Here is a 19626-nt window from a genome sequence, read left to right on the forward strand (position 1 = left end):
GGCACAGGGCAGGGCCTGCTTGCTCTATGCGCTGCCCAGCCTTATGCGAGCAGGCTATGTCCTACACTGGGGCAAGCCACATGCTTGGCAGAAGAGGAAGCCCTGCTGAGGTGAACGTGCAAGACACTCTTGTGAGAGGTAGAACCAGCAGGGGAGATCTTTGCCGAGGCCTCCTCCCCCATCAGGTGTGCAGGTCACCCCAGCAGCCCTTGCTGGGACCTCACTGGGGCCTCTTCCTCTGTCACAAGGGGGAGGAGGATAGAGGGGGTGAGAGAGAGAGGGGAAGTAGCTCTGCTGCTGCCGCAAAGGCACTAGGAGGGAGAGAGGCAGACAGAGAGAGAATGGACATAGGACATTCAAACTAAACAAACTACTTTATGAAAACTTTGAGGTGTTTTGATTCATTTGTGTTAGACAGCGGGTGGTTCTAGGGACCATAAATCCGGTAGTAAGTACGGATGTAATGAAACACTTACAATTTACGTTCCTCTTGCGATTTTTTTGCACAGTCCTACTATTCAGTGATGCTTTATTTGCCCCGATCAAGAAATTCAGAATTGCATCAATATTTCTCAAATTGCTATCCCATGTTATTGAGGCAGTTTGTTTGGGTGTAAGATGAGATCACTATATATAAAACAGATCCCCTTTCTTTTGTCTGAAACTTTAGAATGAGAAAATAGAGAACAGGGCAAAGAAACAAGGGATTAGGTTAAGATAAGCTTTATGATTTTTTCTTCTCTAGCTAGTTTCTATTAACTTCTAGGAAAGCCAACAAACATGCCACAATGAAGACTTACAAGTAACTAAAACACACAGCCTTTTGTTTAAGAAATGGCAGGAGACAATCTCAGCATAAATATGTGGAAACGACCCATTGAAAATACTGGAAGTTGTTTCATCCTTTTCAGAGCAGAGCAGAACTTTCAACAAAGATCTGCATTGATATCAGGCTATGCTGCTTTAATGGCCCAATGTACTTTGGAAAATATCCTAAACATGCAAAAGTAAAAAATAAATAAGAGAAAATGGAAGTACCTATGAAATTTAAGAGTTGGGTTTGAACTTCCTAGAATAACACAAAGTCCCAAGGGAGAAAAACATAGATTGGACACCTATGCATTGCCAAAAAGGAGGAAAGTCGTTACCAAAAAAGGAGGGCAAAGGAAGGCAGACTCGTATGAAATCTGTGTATGCTAATTGTGATTTAAATGGGGGGTTTTTTTCAATACCCAGTTGCAGCATCCTGATTCTACTTTAACTACCATTGTTTCATCTCTCAGAACCCTGGAATTTGTAGTTTTATGAGTATTTAGAATTTTCTGACAGACAGAGCAGGTCCTCATCAAGCTGTAAACCCTAGGATTCCATAGGATGTAGGAATAGCAGAGAAATTACAACTATAGGACTATAACTGTGTCATATGAAAAAGGCTCAGTGCTTTATGGAATTGTTCAATATATGTCAGTTATTAATTCTCTCTCAGTCGCATAGTCGTTTCCGACTCTTTGTGACCTCATGGACCAGTCCATGGCAAAGCTCCCTGTCGGCTGTTGCCGCCCCCAGTTCCCAGTTATTAATTATAGATAGACAATTCCAAGACCTAGTCTCTTTTCTTGGGTGTTGTTCATATCTTTACATTGCATTTGGTTCAAAGACTTCTTTCAAACCAGAAACAGAAATGGTTCAAACAGAGGACTATCTTCAAGAAATCTACCCTGTAAAATATGATGTATAGCAAGCAACCTCTTGGAACAATGCATGCTTTTGTGTTCAATAAGTCATATAAAAGAGTAAAATTTCAACAAGAGTTAGCATATCAACGTATAAGTCTTGCTTTACATGATCTTAGAAAGGTAACTCTTTTTACATCAATTTCCAGATTACCCAGCCAACACTGGATTCTAGGACTTGTACTTCAAAAATGTAATTTTTCAAGTTCTGCTTTCAGCAGTGCTGTTTACTGTTCATTCCCTCCTAATATACATGACATGCACTTTAAAGTAGTCACTTAAACTTTTAAAAAGTTATTCCCAGGCTTCCTGTTACTATAGGTCACTGTTCTGTCCACACTGTATTACTTTCCATGTTTTTTCTCACCCTGAATTAAGGCACTCAGTAAGATATGGAAGCAATATACATGTTAAGTTATTATATCCATCATGGTTAATTTGGAAATTCCACATGGAGTCCATTTTCATCAACATATTTGTAGATAGGGTTACTAAGCTTCATGCTTTGAACTTGAATCTCACATTTGGAAGTCCTTTTGAGACCTGAAGCGAACTGTTCCCTCTATATATTAAACAAACACTTACTGTACAGCTATGGATATAAGATTGAGGGGAAATAAGAAGGGAAAAATAGGAGGATCTTGTTTTTTCCTATTCTTCTGAGTCTTTGCAGTTTTCACCCTTTCCCACTTGTTTCAGTCTCTGTACCACTAGACCTAGATCCTACCTATAATACACAATTCAGAGTTTTGATTTTCACAACCTGGGAACCACATGTCTAGGACTGTCAGGCCAGCTGTCTTCCACTCCCTGAGATTTCAGTGTCAAAAACCTGAGACTGGAAGTGGATCTTATGATGTCATAGGACAGATCCTTGTAGTGTAACAAGAACTGACCAATAATCAGAGGAGACAGATGGATACAATATCACTGGGAAATGAATCTGGTCCAACCTGAAGTCTGAATATTAAAGTTAAATTCAAGATGCTTAACATATTTTGGACGATGAGAGGATAATAATAATACAGTTTATTTATATTCCGCTTTATCTCCCCAGAGGATCTCAGAGCGGATTACAATATACACCTATAAGGCAAACATTCAATGCCTTTGACACAGTGAACAACAACAACATACAATGCACAGACCAAGGAAAAGGCCTCTCCTTTCATCACTGGTGTCTGGAGGCTATGGTCAACTCCGGCCATGACAGGGTGCTCGTGTTCCATTCTTGCATGCCGATCATGTTGCCAGCAAGTCTACATGTCTGCATGGGGCACCTTTTTACTTTCCCGTTGAGGTGGTATATATTGATCTACTCGTTTTGCATGTTTTCGAACTGCTAGGTTTGCAGAAGCTATGGCTAACAGCAGGAGCTCACTCGCAGCTTTGAACTGCCAACTCTCCAGTCAGCATATCTCCTGCAGCTAGCAGTTTAACCCTCTGCGCTACCACGGCCTCGTATCTTGAAAAATCCATTAAGATTCAGTCTATAACCCACAACAATTCACTGCTGTACTGACAGCCACCAACGTCTACTGGCCTTGTGATGTTACAGATAAGGCAAGAGTTAAGAAAAGACAAAACTGGATCTGGTCTAGCTGATTCTGGAAACCAATATGACGTCAATTCAGGTAAACAGGCTCAGAATCATATTTAAGCCTTGCTAGTTAGGTAAGATGGCAGTCAGAGGAAAACTATTGCTGGCAGGCTTACAGTGTAGGAAGCGCCCAACCATTTTAGCAGTTCCCATCATTTTTACATCTCATATGGTCTGATCTGCAGCACACATGACAAATTGGGGGAGGGGGGTTCCAAGCCCTGTGATGCTGGTGGTAGTCTCTGCGCAACAAGATGTTTCATGAGTCATGATTCTGGTGCTCCACTCTTCCACTTGCTCCATATGATACAATGAGCTTGGGTTCAGATACCAACTGACTTTCTGCCCTATTCTTTCCTGCCTTTTTTGGTGCTCCAGTGTTGTGCAAGCATACCACACATACAAACACCTTCAAGTTGAGCATCTTAAACATTTGCATAATAAAATATAGGAATATTTCCAAATAAAGTCAGTAACAATTATGAGTTATATGATAGTCATAACAAATAGACTAATCAAAACATCTTGCATTAATAAATCCAAACTAAAATTAAACAATCCCCTGATAATTCATCCTGAAGTCTAACAAAAGCAACAGAAGAAAAATAATACAATTGCGAGAAGAAGAAGAAAAGCAATCGTACCAAAGGTTACATATTGCTCTTGGGGGGGGGGGGGGAGAATGTGAGCAGAACGACTCCTTTTGACAGCCTCTAGGTATTTTCAGCTGAAGGAACAGATATTTAAGTTGGAAACATCAGGAACCTGCATTCCAAGGAAATAAGCCAGAAAAGCAAGAGTTTTGTCTTGATTTTGGTGAAAATGTGAGATACAACATTACCATCCACAACTATAATCAATATGGGGCACCCATGTGGTTAGCATGAAGGATAGGATGATTCGATGATTCCCCTCTCTTCTTTTTGGCCACGTGGGCACCCTATTCTGACACTGATAAAGGTGCCCAAGGGGAGACTGCCTAGTGGTGCGAGTGCCTCTACAGAAAGGGAAGACCATATGATCAGAAGGAATGAGGGAATATCTCACACACACACACACACACACACACACACACACACACACCACCCTTTATGCTGGTCTGATGTCAGATGCGGCGTTCTGAATAGCCAGGAGCTCTGCAATAGCTAAAAGCTGAAGCAAAAACAACATAGGTATAACCTATCTCCTGTCCTTGCACTAATCAGCACAGGGAAAAGGTGGTGGCATTGCTGCTCTAGTTGAATAGCAAATCAGGCCAAATAGGACCCAATCCTACTGCCCAGACAGCTTGGAGGTTTCCAGCAAACTCCAGAGCATCACTTGACTTTTCCTTAAGTAGGGCAAAGCCAATTTAAACCCAAATTCTCTGGGATGCTCACTAAAAGTAGCTCTGCATTATGAAGACAGGCACCATAACTTTCAAGGTGAACCTTGAAATTTTGGCAAATGTTGACAAGACCTAACTCTACGAAAGCTTATGCTACCATGTCCTCTCATTTTCAAAAATACTTCAAGATCACTTTGCATGATACTGATATTCCAGACTAGCACAGTTATGTCTTTGATACGACTTGTTAGCTCCCATACGTCATGGTATACTTGAAAACAATGTGGAATTGCAAGAGTCCATTCTCCATTATAGGATAGAGGTATGAATAGAGACTGAAGCTGCAGCCATGCTTGGGGATTCCAGATCTAAACACCTAATCCTGAATTTCACAGACTGACTTCTCTTTTCCAGTCCTTAGGACAAAGAGAAGGACTGTCAAAGTAAGGCCACTATCTTGAAAAGTGGTTGCATTTATTTTCCCCATTTGTTAGATATGGTGTGTGTGTGTGTTTGTGTGTGTGTGTGTGTGTGTGTGTGTGTTATTTCAACTGCCTACTCCAGACATCTGTGGGTGATGCTTTATTATCACACTGAATGATAAAACCAGGGACGATCCTTATAGCATCAACATTTCAATGTCATTAGAGTCCAGTACCTTTGACATCACAAGGAGTCTCCTTAGGTCCTAGATTTGGTTACTGAAATCTCAGGGCCTGTGCTAACCATCCTAAGCAGCAAGCAGGGCCCTGTGCACATGCATGTGCCTTAGTACTCTTGCTTTAACATACCCCTTCTACTGGCCATCTTATGTTAAGTGCAAACATTCCAGCCCTGAAATAACAAGTAGAATCATAGAATCATAGAATAGTAGAGTTGGAAGAGACCACATGGGCCATCTAGTCCAACCCCCCGCTAAGAAGCAGGAAATCGCATTCAAAGCACCCCCGACAGATGGCCATCCAGCCTCTGCTTAAAAGCCTCCAAGGAAGGAGCCTCCACCACGGCCCCGGGGAGAGAGTTCCACTGTCGAACAGCCCTCACAGTGAGGAAGTTCTTCCTGATGTTCAGGTGGAATCTCCTTTCCTGTAGTTTGAAGCCATTGTTCCGTGTCCTAGTGTGCAGGGCAGCAGAAAACAAGCTTGCTCCCTCTTCCCTATGACTTCCCTTCACGTATTTGTACATGGCTATCATGTCTCCTCTCAGCCTTCTCTTCTTGTGATGACTCATGGGCCATGTAGTCCCGTTCCTAGCGCTGTTGTGGCAGATGAAGAGGAAAACTTGGGTTTTCCACCATTTCAGCCAGAATTGGAACTTTCCCAGCCAGAACTGGAGCCTTTGCACCTGCAGGAGGTTTGTCTTCCAGAAATCTGCCAAACAAGCCCTGAGTCAAAATCTCCCCCATTTTCTCGCCGTAGTTATTATCAACAACAAAAAGGAGTTCAACAAGCTAATCGCAGAAGCCTGAGAATCGCAGCCAAGCATTCAGCTGATTAAGACTGCTTCCATGAGAAATTCTAGGGAGTCATGCATCTGGACACAGAGATTGACTTTCAGTTCTGATTCCCCAGAGAAGTGTTCTTTGGTGGGAAAACGAGACCCTATTTAGGTTCCTTGCCCCGAAGGAATCTTGCGGAGTCAATTCGTCAGCTACTGGAGTAGGTTGTGTGTGGACAGCGCTATTCCCGTTTCCAAGCCTCGTTCCCGTTTCCAAGCCTTCGTTCACGTTTCCAGCCTTGCCTTGCTTCCCGGACCTTGCCAAGTATTTACCACGGATCTTGTCCTTGTTCCTCGTTCCTTGTTGCCTTGTATCAAGCCTTGTGTTCCAAGAATCAAGTTTACTTCCTAGCATCACATCAAGTTCCTTGGATTAAGAACCTTGTCATCTCCCCTCACTTTGCTTGGCAAAGTGGGTGTTTCGGTTATTGGATTACAACTTTGGGCCTTAATATTTCATATTGGACATTGTTTCTTTGGACTAATTTTGACCTTTCCTGAAAGGTCTACTTCTGAACTATTTCCTACACTTGCTTTTATTAACTTTATATATTTCCTTAATAAAGATATTAGATAGATTCTGGCCTCTGTGTTTGGTTATTGGTGCTCTGCAGCCTGGGTCGTGACACTTCTGCAGGCTAAACATGCCCAGCTCTTTAAGCCGCTCCTCATAGGGCTTGTTCTCCAGACCCTTAATCATTTTAGTCGCCCTCCTCTGGTCGCTTTCCAGTAAACAGTTACCTCTGTGTTCCTCAAGACATAACGTGTTACAGATAAGGGCTAAGATCAGAAATATGTGCATAACTCCACAAGCACATTGCCATGTGCTCTCATTGCCTGGTAGCAGTCAAGCTATCTTACTGCTGCCTCTATCAGAGAGGGAGAGAAACAATTCAGACCATAAAACAACTGATATTAGCTCAGTTGGATAGAAGAAGAAATTATGGTGCACTCTCAAATAGAGTGATCTGTCTTTCCTTTCTCCAGAATCTCAGAACAGCCGTATCTTCATGCTCTGAATTACTGTCTAATAAGGAACAGCAGTGGCACTTCACTGGGCTTTGCAGTTGTTGCTTATGGGCTGGTTTTGGACAGAGCACAAGGGTAAGATAATAGCCATCTACATTCTGTCCAAATGGGAATGTCAGCATGGATTCTGGCTATGACAGCACAGGAGACATGACGTCCAAGCTTTACAAAAGTATGGTGGTAGAGGATTCTGTCCACCTGCAAGTGGTGCCAATTGAAGGTTCAGTTTTTGTACATGGAATGAAGATTGTAGTCACTGTCTTGTCTTTTCAGGCAGCAAAATAACTTGGACTGTCAACCACTGTGGTTGCCTGCCATTTCATGTTTGTTTTTATCCTCCTTCACATTGCCTTTTTCCAGCACCAAATTCCTGACATGAATTCCACTGGCCCGAAATTCTTGAAAACTACACCTGTAGTTTGCCCATTGCAATTTTAAATTCTTCAAAAATCAATGACACCATTTCTGAAAACATAAGAAGCCATGAATCAGCAAGGGACTACGCTATATCATTAGTTGACATTTATTTATATCCAGGGTCACCAAACCATGAAACAAATTACACACATAGGAATAAAAATAAAAATGGTTGTTCAGTTCAAAGGAGAGCAGGGTTGTGTTTGTGGAAGGAATTGGAGCCCGCTGCCACTACCTGAACTTTCAACTTAACAGTGATGATAGATGGGTTGATTAGATCTCTCAGGGTTAATCAGGGCATGTCTCAGTGGGACAATGATTGTTTCCTGTATGTTCTTGGAGTAGAGACACAAACAACACTAGATTATCAAAGGGGCTTTAAAAAAAGAGATTTTTTTTTTGGTATATCAGAGCTCCTCTTAGATTGAGAAAGAAAGAAAGAAAGAAAGAAAGAAAGAAAGAAAGAAAGAAAGAAAGAAAGAAAGAAAGAAAGAAAGAGAAGGAAGGAAGGAAAGGAAAGGAAAGGAAAGGAAAGGAAAGGAAAGGAAAGGAAAGGAAAGGAAAGGAAAGGAAAGGAAAGGAAAGGAAAGGAAAGGAAAGGAAAGGAAAGGAAAGGAAAGGAAAGGAAAGGAAAGAAAAGAAAAGAAAAGAAAAGAAAAGAAAAGAAAAGAAAAGAAAAGAAAAGAAAAGAAAATACCTTCTAAGCTACTGTATTGCATTTCACTTCCAGTGTAACTGGGTGGTATTGCAGCCTAATGATGAAAGACAAGACATAAGAGGTACAATGAAAGGCAAAGAGATAACTGAAAAATATGGGAGCCTGGAGTCTTCCTCTTCTTCCCCATGCGAGTATCTTGAAAAAGAAATAGCATCCAAGAACATGATGCTGCATTACATCAGAAACATGCCCTATAGAGAGAGGTTCTCAAGGGAGAAATATTGTTTCAATGAGCTATTGCCTGCCTATAAATGGACAGAGTGTGAAATCAAAACAGAGGCCTTGCAAGTGAGCCTCGAGAAAGAGAAGGCAGCCAGAATGCACCAGAGTTGTTCATCTGAGCCTGATCAAGCAAAACAGACCTTAATAGAGAGTTAGAAAAAACAGATCTTCTCAAAGCTCCTGCAGACAAAAATGCTGTTTGTTCCTATTGCAACAAACAGCATTAACCCATCCCTACCTTTTGTATATTATTTGGGAATGTCAAATATACATATCTCTGTTTGACCCAATTAGTGTTATAAACCCTAGAAGCAAGCTTCCCAGACTTATAGTCTACCTGTGGCTTAAAAACCACATTTGCAGCTTAACATCTTTAGTTGTTCTGAATTAATCACTTGGTTGTTGTGTGTTTTTCACACAACATGGATAAACACCTGGATAAACATGCCTGTGAGGCATGGATAAATTGTTTATCCATGGCTCACAGCCTCTGAGGATGCCTGCCATAGATGTGGGCGAAACGTCAGGAGAGAATACTTCTGGAACATGGCCACACAGCCCGAAAGACATACAACAACCCTATGATCCCGGCCATGAAAGCCTTCGACAACAAATTAATCACTTAATTATATTAGGTACTTATTGTTAGTTGAACCTAAGTGTGTTTAATAGCAGTTAAGTCCCAATGATTTTATCCTATTTCACAACTACACTTTTTTAAATGAACATGGTACATAAGTGTGGAGTAATCTGAATATCATGTGAACCCATCCTTAATTGTATACCATAATATGAAAGTATGCCTGCAGTTTAAAGAGGCATTTCAAAACCTGTGCCTTTAGAAACTGAATAGCATATTACCATCTTCCAAGTCATGGCAGTAAACCAAAAAGTGCCTATGTTAGGTTTTGGATTTTGTTTGTTGTTGTTTATTCGTTCAGTCACTTCTGACTCTTTGTGACCTCATGGACTAGCTCATGCCAGAGCACCCTGTTGTCTGTTGCCACCTTCAGCTCCTTCCAAGTGAAGCCAGTCAATTTGAGGATAACATCCATCCATCTTGCCCTTGGTCGGTCTCTCTTCCTTTTTCTTTCCTTTTCCCCTGGCATCATTCTCTTCTCTAAGCTTTCCTGTCTTCTCATTATGTGGCCAAAGTACTTCATCTTTGCTAATATCCTTCCCTCCAGTGAACAGTCAGGCATTATTTCCTGGCATATGGACTGGATGGATCTTCTTGTGGTCCAAGGCACTCTCAAAATTTTCCTCCAACACCGCAGTTCAAAAGCGTCTATCTTCCTTCGCTCAGCCTTCCTTATGGTCCAGCTCTCACATCCATAGGTTACTATGGGGAATACCATTGCTTTAACTATGCAGACATTCATTGCAAGTGTGATGTCTCTACTCTTCTCTATTTTATCGAGATTGGTCATTGCTCTCCTCCCAAGAAGTTGTACCATTTTGTTGTACCATTCCTATCCATACTCATCTTCATTGACTCATATTTGTATTATCCTATATACTCATGTATAAGTCTAGATATTTTAGTCAAAAAATTCAATCCCAAAAACCTGGGTTGGCTTATCCACAGGTCAATGTGAGTACAATACCTTAGCTCAAATAAAAAATGAAATCCCTTCTCTGAGAAAAGCGGCAAAAAGCAAGAGCTAGGAAAAGCTAAAAGAAGCACTGACCTCCCTCTACTCTCTTTGCCATGGTTCCACTTCTGGTCTTTCTGAATGCCTCACAATTTTATCATCCCAATAATCTTTTGAGATAGGTCAGCCTGAAAGTGAATAACTGGCTATGCTGAGTTGTATGGCTCAGTTGAGATTCCAGCCAACTCTCCCATGTCCTAGACTGACACTGTAACCTTGACACCACACTGGCTCTCAACACCAAATTGTCTGGAATTTATCCTGTCTAAGGATATACACGACATCTGAATTGTACTAATTTTAAAAAGATTTTTTCTTTGCAGATGTAGAAAGCAGAACTGGTATGAGAATGGTCTCTCTTTATAGAGGTAGTCTTAAATTCTATACAAGTACTGCAAAACATCAAGGAAGAAGTAATTTAAGGTCCAACATGATGCTGGCAAACAAATTTAATTAGGTAATGACTCTGGAAAATAACATTATGAATCACTTCTGTTTGTTGTTGCACTTACTATTTAGGTCTCAGTGTATCAAATTATATGAGTGGCACATGACTGTAAAATTAGTCTGCTCCATTAATAAAATGAACATGGTAACTGAAACCCTGAAGCTGATGCAAATGAATCAATGGTAGTGTTGCCATTGATTCGACTGTCAAGGCCAAACAGTTCAGGATGCTAGAACTATCCTTAATCTGATCTCTCCAGATGTTTTTGACGACATTTTCCATTATCTGTAGCTAGCATCATCAATTGTCAAGAATGATGGCAAGTGCAAAACAAGCATCTGGAGGGTTTGATGCAGGTTGTACTCAGGATCTTTGATGTTAACATCAACCTTTTTGATTTTACTTGATTATAGTCTTGAGTAGTCTATGTTAGACTAAATGGTGATGTTGAAAGTGTTTTAAGAAATATCTGACCTAATACTCCTAATCTGACTTTCTACCACCACCACCACCACTCAAAGCTGTCAACAACCTCATTAGAACAAATGCAACTAACTGAAGGAGTCACACGAGAAAATGTTAGCTTCCTAACTACATTCAACAGTCTGACTTTGGGCATCTAAGAATGAGGAACAGCAAAACTAGTGTAACGTGTTTTTGAAAGATATTGTAATTCACAAAACTTCATGAATTGGCAGTAGTGAGAATTAACATGGTTAAGCTTCAGAATCCAAAAGAAACATCATCGTTTTGCAAAAGCTTGTTCACATAGCCCTTCATGCTTCAAAACACAATCCATATTCTTGTGCATTTTATTAAACAATTGTTCTTCATGACATTTAGAAAAAAGCTTCTCTAGCAAAAACTATTTTTTAAAAAGATAGGGAAGGTTAGTCCAGAAACTTACTCCTTATTATAATCTATTTTATGAGATATGGAATGAAAATGAATAGTTTCTAGATAGGACAAGTTACCATTTGTAAGACAATTGACATCTGTTTTTAAAGGAGGGTATTGCTAACAAATCAATTAAACATAAAACAAAACTGACATGGTCATATGCAAGGAAATGTTAATTGTGGCTAGGGTCCTGCTTCTGTCTGTCATACCAGAGATTACTCTTAAGAGAGGCTAGAACTATCAGTCCGCTGTTTCCTGATCAACAGGAGAACAGAGCCTAATTTATCGCAGTGACTGTTGCCAGTAAATGGGGACTACAGGGATCAGAATGAGATTGACTCTAACTATGGTATGTGAGTAGGATAGCAATTTAATAGCTCTTTAATAAAAATTCAGTAGTTCCAAGTAGAATAAACTCATTGAATCAGCAAATCTCCTATTTTGGAGAAGGGGAAGAACTGTATCTGTCCAAGGTCTACTTAGTTGGGACTATCAAAAGGTGTTTACACTTGTGTAATCTGTTACTCATCCCACAGAGTTTCTTTGCTGTGGAATCACAACTTTTTAAAATTAGACAGATTAAATGAACTTAAGTGGACAAGAGCAAATATGTAAATGTTCTGATCAGCAACAACTAGGACTGGGTTAATAACATAGAAAAGTCTCTGAGAATATAATGCTTGTTTATATCAATAATCAAGGAGCATCCCATATTTGGTTTGCATCATTCCTCCTATATGCTGATCTTGAGATAAAGGTTTTCTTATTTTCTAAAGCAAGAACCTCAAGATAGCAAAAATATTAATTATTACAACAACTTACTTATGGCATTTTTCTATCATAGACACCTCAGCAAGGCTTATTTATTCTACTAATATCACATTGTGGACAATATGGTGGCTCCTATTCCTATTTTGAAGAAGTCTGGGGGGAAGAAAGAGCTTGTTGCTTGGGTTTACAGTTGTATGTTTGTTTACTTGTTCATAGAATAGAAACTGTTGTTCTGTGAGAATCTCCTCCAATGCTGCACTGCTTACAAAAGTAGACTATTCACTTGAGTAAATATTTGTAAGAATGCATTGGACTGGCTCTGAAGTTTTCCGCTGGGCTGCTTATAAGATTCATACATAAATTTGAAATGTCTGAGGTTTGTTTTATAGGTTTATTGTTCTTCCATATATTTCTAATCATTTGGTTTTATTTCTTATTGCACTACTTGGTTTTTAAACAGAATGCTGTTTATTTAAAAGAAGACATTGTTTACACTTCATTTCTTAAATTAACATGTGGCAGAGTTTGGGAAAGTGATATTTTTGGAGTACAACTGCCAGAATCCTTCAGCCTGCATTACCATATTGACTGGGGGATTCTGGGAACTGTAGTCCAAAAGTCCATTGTCCATAGTTCTTCATGTTTACATTCAACAACTAGATAAGGTCGCTGACCAAACCTGCTTGACACAATCATCCTCTTGGCTGCTGTGCTTAGGAGAGTGCTCAAATGTCTGTCTCTCTGGAAAGCCAAACAGCTTTTTGTAGCAATTGCATCAGCCAAAGACTAAGGAGGGGTTGATTGTGAAAATTGCCCCACAACCATGAAACCACAAGTGCCATCCCAAAAAGTTGTAAGTGCATGTGTTTTGTTCGCCTTTCTCAAATGTCAAATATCCTCAGGATGTGTACAGCATATCCTAAAAGTAGGAAGGTTTGCTGTTGTGAAAGCATTGTTGGTGTGCTTCTTTTTTAGAACTGAACTCAGTAGGAATTAAGTGGTTTAAGTCTTCAGTGTAGTTTTCTGTATATACAAAACAAATTCATTCTCTACTTTATTTCGCTGCTTGGTTTATTTAAACAGCATGTTATATGCTTTGTGGAGGGAAGACTACTTAGAACAGTGACACAGTATTCATTTATTAAATCGAGCATATATCCTTGGGCACTGCATGAACTCCATAATCACACGTTGGACGTTATTACACCAGGCTGCTATCTTCTCACATCAGTGTAGAAAATGGAAACATTGGTTTTGGAGTGTTCATTATTGCATATCTCTCTCTGAATGAATGCAACAAAGTTGGTTCAGCAATCTCAGGTCCCACAATCTGTCTTCTGCACAGCCACCACAACGCCAGTTTCCTGTCCTATGCTCTATCCAGCGTGCCTTTTAGGTGTTAAAAGTTTTTGTTTTTATTTTCCACAATTTCACAATTGTAGCAATGAGAAGAGGGTAATAAATTTATTATTATTATTATTATTATTATTATTATTATTATTATTATTATCATCATTATCTATTGGCCATGTAGCAGGATCCTATCTTCACAGTGCATGTGTAACATCTGGCAAAGATGGCACAATATGAGAAGTCATCATCAAACACTTTCATTATTCTTGTTCCTGATCCTAAATACTCATTGTTGTTAACATTGCTAGATAAATTGGACAGGGTGGTGTTACATTCATTGGAATTCCCAATGCAGTTATCATCCTGTTTCAAATTATATTTATAGTTCATTGTACTTTCCTCTTAAGACTTTTAATTTTTTTCTTTTTATCTCTTTGGTTCTGTTTTTTTTTCTTTTGTGTTTTGTTTGAAATTTTAGTGTACATAGAAAGATTTAATAAAAATTACTTTTAAAAACATTTAAATGAATCACCTCACTTAGTCTAATGAAAGATCTAGTTCCGTGATATAAACAGTCCTCCGATCTGATCCAGGGTTATTTATGTATCTCACAGAGGAAATTGAATGTATGTGCAACATCAAGTATACCTCCATTTTTACTCAATTTATCTATTACATAGTTGTACTATGAAATTCTCCAAGCATGAGTAATTTCCTCAGTAATTTACTTTAATTGATTTAGAAGCTAGATTATTTAATGACTGCTGTCTCCACAAGATGAACCTGACTTTTTAAAGATTGATTAAAGTTGTCTAATGATGACTTTATGTACATTTAGTGCCAAACATCACCAACTCAGTATTGCATTGTGCAACATTGGCTTTATTTTATGATATTTAGCATATATTTCCATTTTATGTGAGGAGGACTCAGTGGTATCCTTCTATACAAGAGTTTCTAAGGAGTAGGAAGGATCTGGAAGAAAATATGAGATTCTAGGAATAGTACAGTAGGCCCCTGGCATATGTTCCTGGACCTCCCATGAATATCAAAAGCCATGGATGCTCAAGTCCCATTATATACAATTGTGTAGGAAAATAGTGTATATACATTGGTGAACAACTCAAACAAGTGCCAGAGAAAGACTGAGGATCTGTGAAATGGTGGGAGGTTTCAGCACTATGGTGTCCATCAAAATCAAGGCATGCTTTTTTTAAAAAAATTCTGAATATTTTTGAGCTGTGGTTGATTGAATCCATGAATGCAGAACTCATGGATATGGGAGGATGACTTTTACTTTTCCAAGATGTTATTTAAGCAAGTGCTTATTTGACAGCCTTGCCTAATTTTATGCAACCTTTTTATTTAGCTCTTACTGAGAGAGGAAAATATGTACTATAAACAATACAAATGACAAATGGGTAGAATTATATTGTGAAGAAATTAAAATACAAAACAGTGTTGTGCAGCCTCATTTCTCTAACGGCTGGATCAGAAACAAGAGTATATCAACTGCAAATCTTACCACAACTGATTGAATTACAACATTAGGGCATGAAGAGAAAGTGGTAGATGTAACATATTTGTATTTTAGTAAAGCCTTTGATGCAGTGTTTCATAAAATTTCCTCTTGAAATGAATTTAAATTGGGTTGAACAGGAACACTCATGTGGACCAAATCCTGGCAAGAGAAACCGAAACCAAGAGTAATCATAAACAGCAAAACATATACAAAGAATCCTAAGGCAGGGGCTGCTGAGTGTCTTAAGCCAAGAAATTGTTTTTAGCTGATAGCGTTAAGAGTGACAGCTTCAGAGGAATGAATTTACACTAGAGCTGGGAAAATCTGGCAGTCCTACTCTCTACTACCTTCAGGTTTTTAGATATTCTGTTAATTTTATCCTAAACACATGATTGACAAATTTTGGTTAATTCTTCCAAAAGGAACGAAAATGAAGCAGTCGTCCATTTCTACAGGTTAAATTCAACAGATACATCATTTTCTCAGCACAAAGTCCATATTTGTCAAAGCCTGTTTGTTAAAGTCTTTTTGAAATAAGATGGAACAACTCTAATTCAACATTAACATAGCTGAATAACAAAGGGGTTGAAGTCTAGATCTTAGACTTCACTTATGGCACAGAGTCTGCCAGCTCCCATCCCACGATGTCAATCTACTTCCGATGGGGCTCCAAGCAGCAAGTGAAGTGGAAGTGTGGTAAGCCGGCACGGCAGCAACACAGAAGGTTTCCCGTATTGCATAGAAAACAATGGGAGGAAGCCGGGTGGCAGATGCTTCTCCCCATGGGATGGGGTGAGAAGGAAGGTGGGAGATGTGAGGCATGGAGCGACGGGTTCCCCATGTCCTACGTCAGATTCATCACAATGCATGGCGAATCCCAGCTTTAATGTAATGAGATCCTAAGTTGACTACAAACATCATCCTACATAATCTTGGCTCCATTTCTCTGCACTGCAGAAACGGAGGCCCACAGAGGCTATCACATGACAGAAGGCCACTTCCAGTGGTTTCCCCTGGGACTCCATTGCAGGAGTGCAGGGAAACAGAACTGCCTGATTCCCAACTAGAAAAGACAAATGGAAGTGGGGAAAGGACATGGGATGGCTGCCATCCCTGACTACAGAAAGGCATGGAACCTCGACAGTAAGGAATAAAACAAGACATTTCCTTCCACTTTTCCCTGCTTTTGTCCACTTTCCCACCCTATTGGAATGAGTCCCAATGGTACATCTGCTCTGTAGAATTAATGCAGTTTTATATCACTTTAACTACTATTGCTCAATGCTACAAAATCATGGGAATTTGATGGAGGTCTTTAGCCTTCTTTCTTTTTTAGCCAAAGAAAAAGAAATCTACTGTACGTGTAGCAACATGAAATATTCACAATAACATTGTTATAATTTAAAAATAAATTTAACAAGTGCTAAATTCATTATTAGACATTTTAATGAATGAGGACTGATAAAATAATTTTAACAAATTCCTTTCATGCTCTGGGACATCCACATTGAGTGTTCAAAATTGCACCCCATTTTAAACATTAAAAATGAAGGAGAACTCCATAATAGCCTTTTCCCTGTGATTGTAATCCTGATCACTTTGGAGGAATAGTAGGATTTGTATATAAATAAAAATAGATAAAATAATCTTTACAGCACTATGACATGATGCTAGAAATGAAAACCGCTTCTAGATATTGTTCAACATGGTGAATGGTATCTACATAAATGTTTTACATGAAATGACAGCCACAATGGCAATGACAATGATGATAATGTAAATAATACAATTGTAAAGATTCCAGGTTCTGCAGGTGAATATTAGATTATATTAATGTTTGAATATTAATACATTTCATTTTATTTTGCTTATACAGCTGCTTTCTTGATATAATTTCAAGGTCAATGTTATCTATTGCTTCATCCCACATCCTTGCAATTCCTTAGAAGCAATGCTGCAGTCTTCCATTTATATCCATATGGCCTTATTTCAACATTGGTTTCACAAGGGCCGTAGTTGTGTAATTTTGATGCATCCCCGATATCTTCTTTTTTGCAATAGAAATTGGGGAACAGAGAAGGAGAAGTTTAACTAGCATACTAGTGAACAGCACACTCATGCATTAGAGATACACATACTTTCTAGACAAAACTAAATGTATACAAAGAAACATTGTAAAGGCTATTTCTTATTCAACAATAATCCAATTGTATTTTATTGAAATCTTTTTTCTATTTCTGAACTCTTGAGGCGAGGGTATACATTGAAATTCCACTCTGTTTCTTCTTCCCAAAATAACCTCCAAATAAGCAAAATATAAAAGCTTTTAAAGATGAGGTGTGGGATGGAGGAAAAGGGGACTAATATGGCTCACATTCACCCTGAGTGCAAAACAAAGAGCAAAAATATAATTTCGGAAATGATTTCACATTAACTCTTGTTTTCACAGCACAAAGCAATGCAATTATCATGCAGATCTGTGTGTTCCACGAGTTCTTTGGCATGCTAATAAGCAACATGTTTACAACAAAGTCAGACAATCTAAATAAGTAAATCAAATTATATTTAATAATATGTGTAATAATTCTTAAAGGGAAACAGCATGTTGGATTCCTGGCAAGTTAAACAACATTTGGGGTGCATTCAACTTTAGACAGACATTTTCTGCTTCATATGCAATCAGATATATTGACCACTAAATTATGACTGGAAAAAGAAAGGCTTTAAAAAATCTGTTGGTGCAGAGACGGCAGTTTCCACCAAATGCTTTTTCCTTACATCCATACCTCACAACCTCTGAGGATGCCTGCCATAGATGTGGGCGAAACGTCAGGAGAGAATGCTTCTGGAACATGGCCACACAGCCCGAAAGACATACAACAACCCTGTGATTCTGGCCATGAAAGCCTTCGACAACACGCTTTTTCCTTACATTTTGTAAGCATTGTTTAGAAAGCTTTGCAACAGTATTTACTATTAAAGGAAAGGCGTTGACTCTTTGCTTAGTAAAATTAGGATGTTCCAACATGTATTAATAAAATACAGATCAGGGTTGTTGTATGTCTTTCGGGCTGTGGATACAGATCCATTGGCGCTCCCAAGGAATTAAAAGTCATGAGTGCTGAAATTGCATTAGAGAAGTTTGCATCTGTTCTGTGTGTGCAGCATGCAAATGCGAACAAATCTTTTTCTTTTCTCCATTTCTGGATACAGTGATAAATATAATGCTAGAGAATGATACATTGGAAACTTTTTTCTTCCAACTACAGTAATGCAGGAAATGTTCAGTCTCACTTTCATTCTATGGTGGAAAATGGATACAAGATTCTATCATCTCTGAAAAACAGCATTCCACAAAACAAATGAATTCCCATCACAAGGGAACTTCTCTTTCCCCCCCCCCCTCCACATTACCTACTTCTAGCCAGTGGTTTTACTTAGTGTACTGGACGTCATCGAAGGAGATGTGTGCAGACCTTCCTTTGACATGTAGACGACACAGACAGTCCAGTACAGTTTGCAAAGCATTTTGGTTTTAAGCACTTCAAAGAATGCTCTCCTCTTCAAAGTCAAATTTCACCACCACTGGCCGGCTCGTGTTCCACTTCTTGCTTCGATCCTTATCCTCAATGAACTCCTGGTAAGGATCTTTCTTTGAAATGGCTTTCTTGGAGCGAACATAACCGAAAAAGACAGTCAACGCCAGGAAAGAGTAAAACAACATGACAAAGAGGATGAAGAAATAGGCGTTGTCATATGGTTTGTATTTTGGTGTTTTCTCCATCGTAGCATTTTTGCTTGCATTCAAGTTTTTTTCCAAAATCTTCCGAACACACTGAGAGATGAGAGATGCTAGTGCTGTATGATTCATCGTACTGCTGTCCCTTAGAGAGCTCAGAATTTGCATTAAAAATAAAAATAAAATACTGACTTAGGACCTGAGCCCAGTGCAGCCCATGAAAGTTTTCCCTCTATGGACCTGACTACAGGCTGGGCAATTGTTTGGTTGTTTCTTCTTTTAGCAAGGAATGCTGTGAGGCACTTAGTGGGTCTCAACTGCCTGATAAGGAGGCATCTCTCAAGATAGGCATTAGTCCAAAGGAAACAGGCCAGTTTAAATAATTATCATCACCATGAGCCAGAACATCATACAGTAGAGTCTCACTTATCCAACACTCACTTATCCAACGTTCTGGATTATCCAACACATTTTTGTAGTCAATGTTTTCAATGCATTGTGATATTTTGGTGCTAAATTCGTAAATACAATAATTACTACATAGCATTAATGTGTAATGAACTACTTCTCTGTCAAATTTGTTGTATAACATGATGTTTTGGTGCTTAATTTGTAAAATCATAGCCTAATTTGATGTTTAATAGGCTTTTTCTTAATCTCTCCTTATTATCCAACATCCGCTTATCCAACGTTCT

General features: G+C 39.0%; 1 long non-coding RNA gene across 1 annotated transcript; it reads right to left on the reverse strand.

Annotated features, from left to right (window-relative positions):
• Positions 1–15239: 15239 nt before the first annotated feature.
• Positions 15240–19626, reverse strand: LOC103278201 (uncharacterized). Its single transcript, XR_505878.3, has 2 exons — positions 18611–19626; positions 15240–17239 (listed from the first exon to the last, which is right to left on the reverse strand). It is a non-coding gene; the product is annotated as an uncharacterized LOC103278201 (long non-coding RNA).

Source organism: Anolis carolinensis, chromosome 3, assembly GCF_035594765.1.
Source record: "Anolis carolinensis isolate JA03-04 chromosome 3, rAnoCar3.1.pri, whole genome shotgun sequence".
Lineage (NCBI taxonomy): Eukaryota > Metazoa > Chordata > Lepidosauria > Squamata > Dactyloidae > Anolis > Anolis carolinensis.